The sequence below is a fragment of the Oncorhynchus tshawytscha genome, linkage group LG01, assembly GCF_018296145.1.
Source record: "Oncorhynchus tshawytscha isolate Ot180627B linkage group LG01, Otsh_v2.0, whole genome shotgun sequence".
NCBI classification, from domain to species: Eukaryota; Metazoa; Chordata; class Actinopteri; order Salmoniformes; family Salmonidae; genus Oncorhynchus; species Oncorhynchus tshawytscha.
In genome coordinates, this window is record NC_056429.1 from 55,114,651 (window position 1) to 55,129,316 (window position 14,666).

General features: G+C 42.0%; 1 long non-coding RNA gene across 1 annotated transcript in view; it reads left to right on the forward strand.

The window, feature by feature from the left end:
* The first annotated feature begins 201 nt into the window (after positions 1-201).
* The window catches only part of LOC112250608, a 28,591-nt gene continuing 14,126 nt past the window's right edge, over positions 202-14,666 (forward strand). The window contains exon 1 of the long non-coding RNA XR_002953550.2: positions 202-255. This is a non-coding gene — a long non-coding RNA (uncharacterized LOC112250608). The remainder of the gene's footprint in view (positions 256-14,666) is intronic.

Consider the following 14,666-nt stretch of genomic DNA (forward strand, 5'->3'; position numbering starts at 1 on the left):
TTGTAACATTGGCGCAGTCACATATTGACTACCTAGCACCATGACATAATTTATAATATCTGGAGGCAGTGGTAACGCAATTTGAGCAAGGCCAGCCCAATCCAGTGTTGCCAACTCCTCAGTAAGGAAAGTAGCTATTGGCTGTCCTAAAAGTCGCCGAATGACGTAATCGCCTAATTTGCATAATTGACCATGTGCATGTAATTGTGATGGACGCTGTAGGAGAGAGGAATAATGTTGTGGGGGAGACAAAAGGTGAGAGAAAAAAACACCCTAAATATGTTTAGAACTATAAATTAACTTTTTCTGTCGATTCTTGTTGTTTTTTATGTCACAATTCCAACCCTCCGGCAAAAGTGACCCAAAAGAGACACTGGTGGAGTTACTTCGTTTAAAAAAATATATATATATTTTATTTCATTTTTCTTAATTTGGTTTGGTGTTTAGCCTTATGGTCCACTTAGGAGCCTACAACAAGTCACAGTAAAACATTAACATTTTTAACCATACATTTTTTTTGTATACAATCTACATGAACAATCTAAATGGACCAAAAAAAAGACAATAAAAAAAACTGGCAATGGCAATGTGAGAAAATTCTAGTAACTAGTCTGGCCCTAATTCAGGTTAAAAAAAATATATATATGTAAGCCAGGGTGGGATCAGCCAGCGGCGGCTTCCCGCATGCGCTATTCATTTGCAGTCTGGACTCGTATGGGTGAACATCTCCTGCTCTGACTGCAGCTGGGAGGGACTGAGGACTGGGCCGCCTGTGAGTGCTTTGGGACTGGGTGGGGCCGACGCTGCACCCGCAGCTCGTTGAGAAGAGTAGGAACGATACGTGCATTCAGTCTCCAAAAGTCTCAAATAACACCAGAAAAAGTCGCTAGTTTTGTCGCTAGTTGCATTTTAAAAAATGTGTCGCTAGAGGAGGGTCACTAAATTTGCAACACTGGCCCAATCTGGGTTTACTTCAATGTGCCAATGGAAACGGGGCTTAATTGGTCTTTTGACCAATCACATTGGTCTTTTCACCTTATATATTTTTCAGAGCTGATCTGATTGGTCAAAAGTCAAATTAGTGAAAAGAATATCAGAATTGGGCTGCCTGTGTAAACACAGCCTTGTTGTTACAGATTCATGCTACAATCTACTGTACAACCATCAACAGGGGTGGAAAGAATACTGAAATATCCTACCTAAGTAGAAGTATTGTTACTTTGAATTACATTTTACTAGAAGTAGAAGTAAAATTACTGGTGTAAAAACTACTCAAGTAAACATAGTTGATATTTAAAAAATGACTGAGTAAATGTAATTGAGTTGCTTTTAAAATAAAAACATTGAACTTGATAAGTACATAATTTTGCTGAGGTTACCTGAACATTGTCAAACATATTTTCCATGCATTACATTGAAAAGGTAAAATAGGAAATTAATGTACAGTAGGAACTAAGTTAATTTATTTTATGAGTTGCAACAATGCACATCTGGTATAAAAAATATATATATATAGTATTAACATTTAAAATCAATGGGGTGGAAATAGTACTGAAATATCCTTCTCAAGTAGAATACTGTTACTTGCATACAATTTTACTTAAGTAGAAGTAAAATTACTGACTTTGTACTCAGAAAAGTTACTCAATTACAATACATCTGTAAATAATAATTTGTTCTTAACTTGTTATGGCTGGGGGCAGTATTGAGTAGCTTGGATGAATAAGGTGCCCAGAGTAAACTGTCTTCTACTCAGGTCCAGTTGCTATATATGCATAGTATTAGTAGATTTGGATAGAAAACACTCTGAAGTTTCTAAAACTGTTTGCATGATGTCTGTGAGTATAACAGAACTCATATGGCAGGCAAAACCCTGAGAAAGAATTCAACCAGGAAGTGGGAAATCTGAGGTTTGTAGTTTTTCAACCCATTCCCTATCAAATGCACAGTGTCTATGGGGTCAAATTGCACTTCCTAAGGCTTCCACTAGATGTCAACAGTCTTTAGCGCCTGGTTTGATGCTTCTACTGTGAAGTGGGGGCGAATGAGAGGGGAATGAGTCAGAGGTCTGCCAGAGAGCCATGAGCTGGCCATGCACGTTCACGTGAGAGTTAGCTTGAGTTCCATTGCACTTCTGAAGACAAAGGAATTCTCCGGTTGGAACATTATTGAAGATTTATGTTAAAAACATCCTAAAGATTGATTCTATACATCGTTTGACATGTTTCTACGGACTGTAACAGAACTTTTTGACTTTTCGTCTGCTCCTAGTGATCGCACGTCGTGAATTTGGATTACTGGGCTAAACGCGCAAACAAAAAGGAGGTATTTGGACATAAATGATGGACATTACGAACAGAACAAACATTTATTGTGGAACTGGGATTCCTGGGATTCCTTATAATGCTATTTCTGACCTCTGTTGACTACACAACATGGCGGATATCTGTTTGGGTTGTTTTGGTCTCTGAGCGCTGTACTCAGATTATAGCATGGTGTGCTTTTTCGGTAAAGCTTTTTTGAAATCTGACACAGAGGTTGCATTAAGGAGAAGTGTATCTATAATTCCGTGCATAATAGTTGTATCTTTTATAAATGTTTATTATGAGTATTTCTGTAAATTGATGTGGCTCTCTGCAAAATCACCGGATGTTTTGGAACTACTGAATGTAACGCGCCAATGTATACTGAGATTTTTTTATATAAATATGAACTTTATCGAACAAAACATACATGTATTGTGTAACATGAAGTCCTATGAGTGTCATCTGATGAAGATCATCAAAGGTGATTAATTTATCTCTATTTCTGCTTTTTGTGACTTCTCATTGGCTAGAAAAATGGCTGTTTTTCTGTGACTTGGCTCTGACCTAACATAATCGTTTGGTTTGCTTTCGTCGTAAAGCCTTTTTGAAGTCGGACACTGTGGTGGGATTAACAAGAAGTGTATCTTCTAAATTGTGTAAAATACTTGTATGTTTGAGGAATTTTAATTATGGGATATCTGTTGTTTTGAATTTGGCGCCCTGCACTTTCACTGGCTGTTGTCATATCGATCCCGACTCCTAATTGGTTCATCGTGTTTCGACCAGGAGTTTTTAAAATTCCTTTTAAATTTTTTATTTAACTAGGCAAGTCAGTTAAGAACACATTCTTATTTATGATGACGGCCTACCCCGGCCACCCTAACGACACTGGGCCAATTGTTAAAATTTTCACATGTATTACATTTAAGGTTAACATGTTAACACCACCTTTTCACATATGAGAAGAAAAACACGTTTTCACCTCACGTGAATTGCAGTCACACATGTTACATTTGTGGTTTCACATGAAAAACGTTCACAGGGGAAAATTTGATATCTCACGTTCACATGTGGAATTGTAAGTTCCTGTGATCACATGTGAAAATCTCATTTACAGTTTCACATGTAAGAAAACGCCACATGTGAAAATCAAACATTCACATGTGGAATTGCAAGTTCACATGTGGCAGTGAAATAGTGTTATTCTCTTCAGATGTGAAAAGGGGGCGGAAAAATGCTGCAGCAGCAATTTTTCCACATATGCCAGCAGCATTCCACCCTGCATACCACTGCTGGCTTGCTTCTGAAGCTAAGTAGTGTTGTCCTGGTCAGTCCCTGGATGGGAGACCAGATGCTGCTGGAAGTGGTGTTGGAGGGGCAGTAGGAGGCACTCTTTCCTCTGGCCAAAAAAAATATCCCAATACCCCAGGGCAGTGATTGGGGACATTGTCCTGTGTAGGATGCCGTCTTTCGGATGGGACGTTAAATGGGTGTCCTGACTCTCTGAGGTCATTAAAGATCCCATGGCACTTATCGTAAGAGTAGGGGTGTTAACCCCAGTGTCCTGGCTAAATTCCCAATCTGACCATCAAACCATCACGGTCACTGAATAATCCCCAGTTTACAATTGGCTCATTCATCCCCCTCCTCTCCCCTGTAACTATTCCCCAGGTCATTGCTGCAAATGAGAACGTGTTCTCAGTCAACTTACCTGGTAAAATAACGGATAAATAAAATAAATATGGAATTGCACATTTTGTAATTCCATTCTATAAAAAGCTAATTTAGCCTACCTGAATATAATAATCAAAGTATGTTATAAATAATGATTTCTTCATAAGTTGTTCTCTAATCGATGGAACAACAGTGAAAAGAACAGAAAAGCTATAGCTCCGTGTCTCCTTATTTATCCTTTTAAACGTGTAAAAAGTATTGCTGTTAGAGGTAATCAGTTAACTGAATTAAACTTTTTTATATGTTTTTTTTAACTGAGTTTTAAAAAATTGTTGCATTGTCTGAAAGGGTTCAAAATGCATTAAAAACACCCTAAACATCCTACAGCTAATAACAACAATGCAATGTCAAAACAAGTTGACATTGATGTTAAAGTGTGCTTTATCAATTGACCTTATTTTGCTAAACATTACTTTGGACTAAATCAAAATGTCAATATTCTTGTATTGTTTTTTTGTATTAAAAAAAATCTTGAATCACAGCTCAATTTGAGCAATTTTAATAAAGTGAATAGTCAATATTCTGAGATTGAGATAAATTGATAATAAATACACCTTGGAAAAGTGTTGGCACATTTGGTCTAATGTTCAAGACATTAGCTTCTCCCCTGGGAGACCTGCGTTCTAATCCTGCCAGTTACAACAGCACACCTGAAATGTTGGGAAAATATGTGTGAGTCATGTGACAAATCCATGTAAAACCACCTCTGAAATTCATTTTCACGTTACATTTTTCATTTGATTTGTTCAAATGTGAAAAATGTTCGTGAAAAATCCATGTGAAACCTCATGTGGAATATATATATATATATATATTTTACACACCATTTCTCATGTGATTTGTTCATACATGTGTTCATACATTTTATTTAAAACATTTTATTTGACCTTTATTTAACTAGGCAAGTCAGTTCAGTTCAAAAAAATATTATTTACAATGACGGCCGACCCCGGCCAAACCCGGACAACGCTGGGCCAATTCTGCGCCTCCCTATGGGACTCCCAATCACGGCGAGATGTGATACAGCCTACATGTGTCCGAAAACCACGTTGTTGTTTTTTTACATATGTTTTTTCAACATATGTTTTTTTAATAAGGGCCATGGCCCTCTCAATCAATCACAATGAAAGCCTGCACCCACTTTCCCTCTTTCAATGCCCCTGCCACTGTCCCCAGTAAACAATTTTATAGAGGGAGAATGAGAGAGTGGAGTGAAGGAGAGGGAAGGAGGGATGGACCCAGGAGGAAACAGAAGAAACAGACCCAATTATTCCTAGCAAGGACACCACCTCTGTCTGTGTTGGGAGGAGTTTTCTCCCCCCACCCCCCTTCTCTCCCCTCTCAATGTATTTTATAGTGTATCTATCACAGTCTTTAGAAAGGGTTGGGCCTCTGATTTCCCATCACCCAGAATGCTCCTTGTGTGTCGCAGTGTTTCCCTAATCTGTCTTTTATCTGTGACTTTGAAGCAGCAGTGTTTTCAAAGTCACCAGGATACAGATGCTCGAGTGTAGCCAACTGTTACACTGACTACTGTGGTGATGGTAGGATACAGCAGTGCACCCATGAGAATTGCACTTAATCCAGACTGCTCCTGCAGAAAGTCACTTTTCAAATGGAAGCATGTAAAATGCAGGTTGAAGATATTCCTCAGATATGGAACTTCAATCAAAGTGCAACTGTTTCACCTTCCAAGGTTACACACGCCGTTGCGTAATAATGGAATTTGTTGTCATGCCCTGACCTTAGAGAGCTGTTTAATATCTCTATTTGGTTAGGTCAGGGTGTGATGTGGGGTGGGCATTCTATTTTTTGTTTTCTATGTTTCTTAATTTCTATGTTTTGCTCGGGTATGGTTCTCAATCAGGGACAGCTGTCTATCGTTGTCTCTGATTGGGATTCATACTTAGGTAGCTCTTTTTCCCTCCTTCAGTGTGGGTAGTTGACTTTTGTTAGTGGCACTATAGCTATGTAAGCGTTATGGTTATGGCTTTGTTTGTTGGTGACATTTACTCAAATAAAATAAAATGTACGCTCACCACGCTGCAGTTTGGTCCACTTCTTTTGACGGCCGTGACAATTTTATTGAACTAGGCAAGTCAGTTAAGAACAAATTCTTATTTACAATGACAGCCTACACCAGCCAAACCCAGGCAACACTGGGCCAATTGCGCACCACCACCCTGATCACAGCCAGTTGTCATACAGCCTGGATTTGAACCAGCATGTTTGTAGTGACACCTCAAGCAGTGAGATGCAGTGCCTTTAGACCGCTGCGCAACTCGGGAGCCCAACATGAATCCAGGTGCATATGTACTCTTTAAATCAATATGTTTGCAGATTCACAACAATCAACACATTTCCCTACCATGAAAACGGATATACCGTACCACATTTGTTAAAAGCAGAATCCATACTTTTTCTGGTACAGTACAAATAGAGGAAAAAACGTACAATAGCATGAACTCTCCTAGAGAGACTGTCCTTCTGTGTATCCTCCAACAGCACAAAGGAGAAAAGCGATGAGGAAAAGCCAAGCCTCAGGCACATCAGCAGGGATTCCTAATAAGAAATATAGATTTTCCTGTTTTCTTTAAATGGGGCTGAACCGCTGGCTGTGAGAAACACGCAGTAACACTTTAGTGGTTTGTGCAATGATCTGGACACTACACATGGTGTGAGGGATTAGTCTAGTAAAAGTGGGAGACGGAAGAGGGGGGGGTTTTAGAAAGTCTAGAGGTGTGTGTGTGTATGTGAGAGACGGAGAGTGGTAGAGAGACAGAGAGAGTTTTGTACATTGGAGGCATTTACATAAATAAGAGTTTAGGGGAGGTCTTAGTTTTGCTTTCTAATACACAATGTTCTGCCATAATTGGAGCAAGACTGCTGTACAAAACAAATAATGTAGTGAATCTAGTGATAGCCTAAGGTGAGTGTCTGACAGTGAAAGAGACACCTCGAAAGTATAAGAGAAACAGAAAGGAAACAGAGACAGAGCGAAGGAGACAGAAACAGAGGAGACAGAAAGAGACAGAGATCTGTGGATGGGAAGAAGTCAGTAGTATCACTTTGCTGACTCTAACTGTCCTTCTGTCCTTTGACTGGGCCAGTGAAACATTGTTTTGTCTCCTGACCTTGCCTTCACCACCGTTCGATCCTTCAGGACAATGTGACACTTGTTCCTGGAATGCATGGGCACTGGAAAAAAGATGCCTTTGTCAGGAGAGAATGAGAAGACAATGCCCGCCACACCCACTGATACCCACACCAGGCCGGTCAGGCACTCTCTGGGGCAGATGATAATGCCGCCCTACCTACCTTCCTTCCTTCATCCATCCATCCATCCTTCCATCCCTCCTGTTGTCCCATGGTTCGGCTGTTTAGCGGACACTTGGACGGATTGTTCCCATTCTGGGGGAATGTGGTGGGAGGTATGGCCCTTGAGGTGTAATTTACGCAATGGCTGCACATACTTCATCCCAAACTGCTACAGTACAATGGAGCCCACAGTCTGCTCAAGTAGCTTTAAAAGGGGGTGAGCCGTCCCATAACAAGAGGCAGAATGTCAACAATGTGACTGTTAACAAAGAGAAAGATATACTGTATGTTTGCCACCCGAGTAGTGCGGGATTTCTTCAGAAGGCAAGAGTGGGACGTTTTTACTCAAAACAAGGCCTGTCCCAGAGGCTTCCCACATATTTTTTTAACACACACACACGGTCACTTTCTCCATTTAGTCAGAGACATTCATCCCATTGTGCGATGGCAGTTAGAATGGTGGGGTTGTTGGGTTCTGAATCAGATGGCAAGCATAAGTGAGGGATTGTATGCCTGAGACCAAGGTGGCTCTGTCCCTCGGTTCCACTGGTGAGCTGGTACTGAAATGTGGACACACACAGCAGGCCCCTGACAATGCCCTACACTCCCCCTCTCTGTCACTCCATGGTCTGCTTCTCTAAAAGGACTTCAATGAGGTGTGTGTGTGTGTGTGTGTGTGTGTGTGTGTGTGTGTGTGTGTGTGTGACCACTGGATTGATGAGCATCTGCCTCTGTATCTCTGTTCTCTCTCTGTCACCTACTGTGTCTCTATCAGAGCCAAAGCATATGGCTTCATCTCTCTGCTCCTGTGTGTGTAAGTGTGTGTGTGTTTGCTTGCGTGCGCGCGCATGCAAAATAAGGTATGTATTTATGTGTATGCGTGTGTACACGAGCTCACGTTTATCTGTTTCCCCTCACATTTTTATGAGAGATGCCATACAATGCCATAAAACATTGCTCTGATGACATTTCTTTTCAACTATACACATTAGCTCTCGTGTCCTTTCCTGCACTTGGCAGAGCGTTGCGACAGAAAACCAATTAAAACTGTCCAATTGGCTGGCTTCATGTTTGCACCTGCACACCTGTGGCCAGGCGGCCGTCATGCTCTCCGTCTCCCGGCGCGATGGCGGAAGAGGAAACATAATGCACTTCAGACGCTTTTTTCAACCCTTTCACACGAACTCATCCCCAGATCTCCTAACGTCCTGGAAAAGTGTTAATGTGTTTTTCTAGTTACTTAACCACTTCAATTAGACCTGTGGAGCCGTGAGGGAGAGAGAGAGATGGCAAAAGCAAGAATTTTAATTTCTGTCTGCTCGTCTTCTGTACATGGTAGGGAGAAGGGTTGATGGCACACACGGGAACAATAGAAGCATATTGAGAAGAATGGAGTACAGTCTTGTAATTCTGTGTTTTAATAAATTACTACAACATCTCCACGGTTCCTGTTGCTATCGGGGCAACGCTCTCTCACTCACACAAGATTGCTGCTCTTTCTTACCTTGTATCTACTGTATACGATGCCGGTAAATTACGGAACCGAAGGAAGGACTTCTCTCCACGTCTGTCTATTTCCTTACCTCCAACGTCTGTGACGTGTCACTGTAAGACGCAGTGAGCCCGACAGAACCATGCCCATCCATTCCTCCCTTTCATTTCCCCTGTCTGGCCACATCATATCACATCTCCCTCCAGATCGTCTAGGCTGTTCAACGCTGGTGTCAGAGGAAGAGGAAGAGGAAGAGTTTATGCACACTGGCCCTGCACTCCAATTTCACCCCAGATTGGTGTTGATCGATCGTCAGACTTCAAAAGCGTCCCAGTCGGCTCTTTCCGATAGCCACTCACACAAGGATCAGAATTCCACCTCTAATAATAGGGAGCGACAGAGGGGGAGAAAAAATAAGACACAATCGTTTAGACTCAGAGCCACCTTCATATACAAACGTGTGTTCACATTTACGCTTTCTATTCTATGTCACGTAGGATTATCCGACAGCTCAGGAAGCATTGATCGTCTTTGAGGAGGTTGAAATAGAATAGAAGAAGTGGGTCATCTGTAGGCAATTTGTAAGTGTAAGTTCAAATCATTTCCCTCCAGCCCTTCGGGCCACCATCCGAGATGATGTGACTGCTCCAGACCTCCCTGACAACTCGCGTGCCGCCGTGCTCTCTCTCTCTCACGTCCACGATGAAGGCTTTTGTGACAGTCCAGCGTTTGACTGTGATGGAGTTGGAGTGGTGCTCGGAGATTCGTGGGGTGGCGCACAGAGCAGACCATGTGGTCCGTGGGGTTGTTGATGTGTCGACCTGGGTTAGAAGTCCAACGATGCCCGAATTGAATTGATCAACATTGGATCTGGAGGGCGGTTTGGTTTGGTGGTCAGTTAGTAGCCTAACCTGGTCACGGACGTTTAGAACGTAACCACAGGTGGGAGTACTGTTGTGAATGCCAGCAGGCCTCTCTGGACCATAATGACATGGGTACATTTCTAGTCGTACTCATCACGGATAGCATGTTAACATTTCCATGCAAGCCAACCCATCGAAGTGTAAGTGGTGAGTGAGCAGAGTATGTGCCGTATGATCATCAACACGCTCATTGGGAATACTAGCAGCACAACGCCAGATGACACGGGCTTGGTATTCTTGGTGTCATGACGATACGTGAAACCTCCTCGTGACCCTGGAGACTGATTTGAAACATTCCCAACTGTTGCTGTAACTGAAACGCAGCACATTACTGTGTAAGACCAGTTTAGTATGTCTGTTTTAACTTTGTCCCCTGAAAAGGACAAACAGATGTTCTTATTGGACAAGTTTCAGGTAGTCCCCTATCGTTTCAGTCCATTTGCTTCTGTTTCATTCCTAGTGAATACGACCCAGACGATGTTCAACATTTTTAGACCCATCTTTGAATGTTAGTCTGCTGCAATAATGAGGTGTAGCCTATGATCGTCAATGCAGGCATAGCTCTGACAACAACCTCTTCAGAGAGCCAGGGTTCGTTGTCAAAAGCACGAGGGCCTTTCAGAGTGCCGCTTCAATTAAACCTCCTCACCACTCCCAACCACCTGACACTGGGAGTCAGAGAGGTTTCATTAGTAATGTGATCAAATCATTTCACATAGTCTTAGAGGGCTGACCTCGTGCTTTATTTCATTGTCATTAATGTCATTACCCACTGCACTCTTAAAAGAAGGGTTCCAAAGGGGTTCTTTGCAGAGGGATAGGGTTCTACCAAGAACTGTTTTGATCAGAATAACAATTTTTTTGGAAGACAAGGGTTCCTTGTAAGGCAAAGGGTTCTACCTAGAACCTAGAACATCCTAAGAACAGTTTTTGGAAGAAAGTGTTTTTTCATGATTCTTTGGAAGGCAAGAAATGTTCTATATAGAGCCATATATAATATTTCCCAGCATGCTCCATTGCAGGAAAGTTTTAAGAATTGTTTGTTTTACTGTAATATCTGTTTTTTTTTTTGCATTGATTGGTTAATACATTAATGCTATATAAAGATGAAAAACATGCAGTTTTCAAAATAACATACATTTTTTCTAAACTGTTAGTAATTAGATTTTTTTGCACCCATTACTGAGATGGTTTTTCCAGTTTAGATGATTGAGGTTGTCTCACTATTCAATCTTGCCTACACTGGCAGTCATTCTGAATGCAGGTTGTGGGTGACTAACAATACCACTTGTTGGATATCCCAACTCTGGCTGGCTTCCAATAGGAATTATACATCACTTTGCAATCCAGCATAATGTGACTTGTAGGCCTGATGTGACCTGTGAACCAGGAGATCCCTAACACCACTGTGTTAGGGTATAACAACGCCCTCAAAGAAAGGCCTTTATGATATATGTAACGTATTGTCAGAAATTATGCAATTTTAAAGGCTAGTAAGGCTGGTGGAACTGTCCACAGAAGGTTCTAGGAAGAACCCTCCAAAGATAAAAAGGGTTCTCGGTAGAACCCTTCATAGACGGTTCTAGGAAGAACCTTTAGATTATAAAATGGTTCTTGGTAGAACCCTTCATAGAGGGTTCTAAGCAGAAACCTTCATAGAGGGCTCTAGGTAGAACCATATACAGGGGGTTCTTTCAAGAGCCTCTGCAAAGGGTTCTACCCAGCACCAAAAAGTAGTTTCCCTAATGGGACAAACTGAAGAACCCTGTATGGTTCTACTTAGTACAGTTTTTTCTAAGAGTGTGGGCACAAACTGGATAAATCAACATTGTTTCAACCCAGGATTCAACTAAACATAGGCAATACATATAAGCACAGGGTTTCAAGCTTTGGTTGATTTCAAATGAAATCTACAAGTAATAATAATAATAATAAAATATGTTGGATTAAAGTCTCCATCTCAACTAAAAATCAACCAAACACAATTCAATATCAGTTTTGCAATGCAGTATACAGCATATTAAGGATACCGGAAACAAGACCTGGTAAATGGCTTACAAACTAATGTATCAGTGTTTATTCAACTTTAAAATGAGTAACACATTCATGGCCACATTTTGAGGTTACTGTAACAATAAATGTCTTCTTACGTAATCACAAAGCGTGCATTTTAAAGATTGCATGCAAAGGTTGCAGGTCTGTGGAGATCTTCACACTTGCTGTAATAGTCTGCGCTGAATCTCGAACGGCATTAATCACTTGCACAATGTACTTTAATCATCTCAATTCCAATCCAGGTCATTTGGATGTGCTATTAGATGAAGCACAGTGATAACACATGAAATTGTTATATATCTGACATTGTATTCCCATTAGAATTTTGTTGTGCTTCTAAATGGTTGAAAGCATGGTCATTGGGAATTCAGCAAACGTTTGGCTGTCTTTTTGAAAGGGTGAAAATAGGTTGAAATGTCAACATATCAACCAAATATGACCCAATTACCCATGTTGAAATGATGTGGTGCGGCCTGTGGGTCGTCACCGTGGTTAGTATCGAGCTCAGATAAGCACAGTAGACGATCCTAGTGTCACAACTTCATGTGTAATTGAATACTTCTGATACTAAGAAAATGAGGTACATGGTGTGGCACCCCGAAGGAGATTATGTGTAGCATAGTGATTGATCATCACTCCATCACTTTATCAATTTAAACTCAAACACAGTAAAGCGGGAGTTTTACACGTAGCCCAACCCACAAAATTCTGAACCAATGGGGCTCCATTCACGCGTCCTCTATCCACCCGAATGTGGTGACGGTTGGAAAAATAGCTTGAGACGTGCTGAGAATTCCATAAGTATGAAAGCCAACAGTTCAGTATTCTGGAACAGTGGTTCCCAACCCTTTTTTTTCTTTTTTTTTCGGTTACTCTACCACCAACTGAATTCTGCTCTGCTTGGAGGAACCCCTAAAGTACCCCATCATGTGCATTTTACCAGTAAGCCTATGGTCTCAGGAGTCTTCTCAAGTACTCCCTGTGGATGGTCCTAGTACCCCTGGTTGGGAACCACTGTTCTAGAACACTGCTGTGCCGCCACATACACCCTTAGAACTCTGAGAAGTGTTATAACCACTCCACAGTTGCAATGGCTCTCCACATTCATTCCCAATCCTTTTCTGATTAGTATCAGGAAAAATGACTGGATAGTGTGGAGTCAGTCAAAAGGTCCAACGTCAAGTCCCACTCTGTGAATTCTGTGACTTCATCCCTTCAGGGCAGTCTTGTGTTGATAAAGTAGATCTTGTTTCCGAGGATGATGTTGTCTCAGCAGCACTCCTTTAGTTATTTAGTCCCTGCTGCCGAGGCTCCCATGGGGCCGAACAGGCACACTTTCTGTTCTGACCCACTTTCTACATGTACCAATGTATTTTCTATTGGGAAACCCCCCCTCCAGGCAGAACTGTAAGTTCTGAATAAGGCCAATGTGGTATGTGGACTCTGACAGGCCCCACAGGGATCCGAAGCACCTCTGGAGTGCATCTTGGGTCAGAGGGGCAGAATCACACACACACACACACACACACCAGACCACCCCTCAGGCTACCCATGACATCATATGACAAGTGAAGTTGTGTGTTACAGTATATAAGAGTGTGTGTGGACGTGTGTGTGTGTGGACGAGTTTAATAGTAAACAAAACAACAATTTCACCAAATGGAGACATTTTGTTTGTCCCCACAAGGTCCAATGCTATTTCTAGGGGGGTTAGGGTTAGAATTAGTTTTAGGGTTAGGAGCTACGGTTCGGTTTAGGATTAAGGTTAGGGTTTGGTTTAGGGGTTAGGGTTTGGTTTAGGGTTAGGGGTTAGGTAAAATAGGATTTTGAATGGGCCTTAATTGTTTGTCCCCACAAGGTTAGTTGTGTGTGTGTGTGGTGTGTGTGTGTGTGTGTGCGTGCGTGTGCGTGCGTGTGTGTATGTGCGTGTCAGCCAGCAGGATCCCACCAGCCATGTGCTAGTGTGGCCTGCTGCTGCATCCCATAGTGACTCAGACCGCACATTTCATCTGCCCTGCAGGGGGCTAATTAACACTCTCCACCAGCCTGAGTAGGCAAAGTTAAAAAGACATACAGCAGACAAAGACGACAGAGCAACATATCGCACAGACAGCAGAACTATTTCAAAACAGATGAAGCCAGAACACATACAGGCATAACAGGTCAATGGACTTACAAAGAGACACAGGGACGCACATCACCACTGGCTCCGATCCTGGTGATGTCAGTCAGTGTATGAAAACGGATGTTACAGGAGCGGCAAACATTCAATAATCAAAACACTCTCGTTAACAGTCACTAATGTGTTTTCACAGAGAGCAAGAGAGAGAACAGTGGGCCTATGGAGTCACACAGCCTCTCGGCGATAACCACCAAAGTGTGGAAACAAAACAAAGTAATTAGCACTAATTAAACCCTTTCCAAAGTGCGCGTCCACACTTTCCAATGAGAAATTCGTTCCTCTGGGAGCGAGGTAATTCCGTTCGAGTGTTTAAACTCCAACTCCTCTGAACGGGGGCCGGGTTGAGAGGTCGGCGTGAAACTTTTTTACGACATGTTGTCGAGAGAGAGACAGAGAGAAATGGGGGCTGAGAGAATCGGAGAAGGCCCTTAATTAGGCACTGCTTATCTGAAGAGACCCTTCATTAGCAGCTAATGTTGCTAATGACCACAGAGAAGGCTGTTGGGCTCGTCGGTGGAACAAGCCCACTCAGGCAGAGGGTGCGACATGTGGCTAAGTGATGTGACATGATACAGCCTTAAACACTTTCTTCCTGCTCCACGTAGGGTGTTGCTGTAAAATGTTTATGACAATTTTGGATGATGCTTGTAATGATA